Genomic DNA, 4,629 nt, shown 5'->3' on the forward strand with positions numbered 1-4,629 from the left:
GAACATCCCCACTTAAAACTGTTTAATTCACATAATTGTTTAAGTAACGTCAAATTCCTTTGGGAGAGCAGAGAGATGCACACCGAAAGGTCGATGAAATTATGTATCAAGCAAAATAAAAACTGCAAAAGCCAAAAGTTCTTCATGAGGTTAAGACTAGTCATCCTTGATGCACTTTATATTCCATTTTTCCAGATGAGCGGAGGTCAGTACTTATTTTGAACCATCAAACTTGACAGATTGGATGTAACAATATTATATATACATTGTATATTATCCTGAGAATGTTCATTTCCCATCTTACCCCCCCCCCCCCCCCCACTTGCCAATAATGTAATCCCCTCCTCACTGCCAAATGCTTTCTTGAGGGTGGCCAGCACCATACAAATTTTGAAACGGTACATTTCTCTTTACTCTCTGACTAGCAAATACAAAAAAGCCTAAGGATGTTGATTTTAACACTCCAAACAGGAACGGATACTTGTCTACAAACCTTGAAACTAAACATTTCTTTTGTTGGCATAAAAAATAAATTACATTAGAAACTGTTGACAACTGTACATACCAACATGAAGAAGTCAGTCTGACTTCAAAATAGACAGTATAATTTACTGACAACTTAACCGCCAACTGACAAAATTTAAATTGAGGGGATGTGTGGAATACGTGCTCAAGTCACTAGAAAGACTGCACAGTGTGCAATGCGACCTTCTCCTTTTGTGTCACAAAATAGATACAATTTATCACAAATATAGGCTGCTGTAAAGTTGCTCCCAAACACACTGTAAAAGCATAAAGTCTGTGTCTAGATAACGAAACGTAAATGAGTCAGGTAGTTCATCGGTGGCAGCACTTAGCTCTGTTTTCTGTAGATTAACAAGGGGTATCACTGATCCCCTTTAACCCATTGACCCCTGGGAGTAAGACTTGACAGATTTTACTCTGTTTAATGCCAGGGAGATTCTAGTCGTCAACTGGGGTCATCCTAGGGCGTTTTAGGTGTCAATGGGTTGAGCAGTCAAAAACTTTGTCCCTTCCATTAAATGGGATGCTAACCAATCACAGAATTTGTTACAAAGTCTATCAAACATTTGTCAGCATTAAGTTGTGTGCGGGTACATATAGAGAGGCAACCTGGATTAAAGTTAGAGAAAACAGAGAGCTGATCCAGCCCCACCTCGTTTCCAGGGTCTCTTTTCTCTGCCTCCTTTGTCCTCAACAACAAAAGAAGGCAGAGAAGAGAGGTTGGATAAAGACCTGGCCTCAGTTGTTCAAAAAGTGGATAGCGCTACCCACCAGGCCCCAGTTGTTCAAATGATGGATAGTGCTATTAGCTGGATAAATCAATATCCAGTGGATAAGTAACAGCGGAACCAACTGCACTTTCCAGTGTATAGTGATTTGTCCCGTAGATAGTGTTATCCACCTTTAGAACAACTGGGGCCAGATAAATCACTATCCAGCAGATAAACACTACCAAAGCTAATTGAGTTATCAACAAAACAAAGTTTGAAGTTCAAGTTTATTTATTATTATTATTATTATTATTATTATTATTATTATTATTATTATTATTATTATTATCCAGTAGGTAGTGATTTATCCAGTGGATAGCACTATCCACCCTTCAAACAACTGGGGCCAAAACTCATACAGCCAACCAACCTTTGAAGTCTCAAACACTTGACCAATGTGGCTTCAATAAGCAAATAATAATCGCCACTGTAATTAATACAGTGGGCTGAGCAATTACGGACAAAAAAACTCCTTATGTAGTGGTATGTTAGGGCACATGTACTTCAGAAAGAAGTACTAAATTACTCAAGAGAATGGTGTCATTTTTGTAACTGACTTTTAAGTGCTAGAAGTAATAGGCTCTAGAGGATGGCCAAGCTTTATATTAGACGTTTTTTTAAATTTTATCTTAAACGTTTAATAAGCTAAGTATTTGCATAACAAAATCAACAACTGAAGTTCCATTTTTTCTAAGTACATGTACCTAAAATGTAAGACAAGTTCCATTGGATGTGAGTTGTACATCTCATTTCATTGATTTGATTCTCTATATCTGATCTGGCCTCTTCTTCCAATGGAGGTTGAGAACAGTACAGTGTAATGAACCCAAATGAAATGCGAGTAAAAAATTTTCAACCTACCGAAAGGATTGCTTTGCATGCCAGAAAGACGGGCCTTCCATGATATTTTCAAAGCGTTCAACAGCACTGTCACAAGCCAAACGAGTTCTCTTTGCATCAGTAAACCTCTTTCTCTACCCAAAACTCATCTGCTAAAGGTTCTCGCACCTTTCCAGGAACTCACATGTACGTAAGTTAACTATACGAGAAGATCTTATGGATTCATATAATAATATGCAGCAATTTGAAGACTCGGTATGACACAGGAGTAACTGCAGAATACCCCGCCACATCGAGTATCTTAAGAAGCTGGCTACGCGGTACGCGGAAAGAATTAAAGTCAAGATGGCGAAGTATCTTTACAAGCTGGCTACGCGGTACGCGGTACGCGGAAAGAATTAAAGTCAAGATGGCGAAGTATCTTTACAAGCTGGCTACGCGGTACGCGGAAAGAATTAAAGTCAAGATGGCGAAGTATCTTTACAAGCTGGCTACGCGGTACGCGGTACCCGGAAAGAATTAAAGTCAAGATGGCGAAGTATCTTTACAAGCTGGCTACGCGGTACACGGAAAGAGTTAAAGTCAAGATGGCGAAGTATCTTTACAAGCTGGCTACGCGGTACGCGGAAAGAATTAAAGTCAAGATGGCGAAGTATCTTTACAAGCTGGCTACGCGGTAGGGTGTTTCTAAAACGAAGACCCAAAAACGAAGACCTAAGACCTAAGACCCTGTGATCTAAAACGAAGACCCACTGATCTAAAACGAAGACCCTGTGATCTAAAACGAAGACCCTGTGATCTAAAACGAAGACCCTGTGATCTAAAACGAAGACCCACTGATCTAAAACGAAGACCCTGTGAACCCTGTGATCTAAAACGAAGACCCACTGATCTAAAACGAAGACCCACCTAAAAAATGTTAGAACGATGCCAAGCAGCTTATGGCTGGTCAGACGACATTGAATATTAGGCTGATTTAGCAACAGAACGGGAACGTCAGTGGCGACGTCGCGCGCAGCAAAACTACCAATGAGAATTTAGAATACAGAAGAAAAGAGTGGAGTCTACTCTATTCTGAATTCTCATTGGTGTTTTTTCTGCGCCCGCCGTCGCCACTGACGTTCCCGTTCTGTTGCTAAATCAGCCTATTATGGAATTGTGGGAACGCTGGAACAGTGGAACATCTGAATGTGGGCTCTGAGTGCGTGTTTTCGGAACTCCTCACAAGTAATGATATAGCGATGTTTCGTGTGATGTCACCCATTGTTACTACAGTAATATGGCAAACAGAACCTAATTATCATTTTAACAGGTTCCCGCAAAGCAGACAAAATTTTAGTGGTAGAGGAAATTCTGCTCGTTTAGATAAAACCTACAAAAATGGACCACCTCGAAAGGCCACATCTTTCAGGGCTGTGGCCAGAAAAAAATTATGACTGAGGCAATGTTCATGGTTAAAGTTTCTACGTAGGAATTCTAGGTCTTTATGATGAGTACATTTTTAAGACAACACTAGAAATCATCCTTTATTTTAAAGAATCACAAAAAAATGACTGAGGCAAGTGCCTCGGTTTGCCTCATACTGGCTACGGCCTTGTCTTTGAAGTCCTCCCACTTAAATGTCGGTAAATCTTGCAGAAAGTCTTTGAACACCTGCTTCTGGTTCGGTCTTGGAAACGCGAAGGCCATCACCAAAGCGTCGACGACGGTCAACGCATCTAATCCTTGAAAGAGGCGGTGATTACAAATATATCTATGATCTTTGAATATTTACGCACATGAACGACAACAGAAAAATTGACGAAAACGAGAAAGGTTCTTGGTCCAGCAGAAAAAATTGGCAGTAGAGGTAACAGACCAGTGCAGAGTGATTAAAGATCAATGTGCACTCCCAGCATTAAACATGCACATTTTTTGGCATGTGTGCGATACTCGTGAAAAACTGTGGGAAAACGTCATTAAAAAATCTTGTTGAAGTGTCTGGGAAAATCACTCACCGCTGATTTATCATTTTAAAAAATATATATTAGTTTCTCAAGGTAAATGATATTGCATTAGTTTCGGAGTTTTTTTTAAATTCCACTTCACAGAGTAGGAATAAGAAAAAGTTGAAATAAAAAAAGCTGTGTTGAAGCATATTTTGTAACATTTTAAACTTTATTTTCATGATCGTTTTATTGCATGCAAAGTATTTTAATGCACGATGCTTAAGAACTTAGATAGCAACTTGAAACGTGGAAACCAAATTAAGTGTCGCAAACAACCTCGTCCCTCTTGGTTAATGTAAATAACCGTGAACCCACGACAAATGGCATTGGGCGATAGCCGAATTTCCGCCGATGTTGTTGGAAACACGAGGTCTGTGTTTGCGGATCTTTCTTATAAAGTTGTAATTGTTGTTGTTGTTAGTTATCTTAACGTAATGATATGTATGGTTAGTTTTTCCACGGTTAGCCAGCACGGGTTAGTGTAAAGGACCGCGGAAACTGTGGTT

This window comes from Montipora capricornis, chromosome 4, assembly GCF_036669925.1.
Source record: "Montipora capricornis isolate CH-2021 chromosome 4, ASM3666992v2, whole genome shotgun sequence".
NCBI classification, from domain to species: domain Eukaryota; kingdom Metazoa; phylum Cnidaria; class Anthozoa; order Scleractinia; family Acroporidae; genus Montipora; species Montipora capricornis.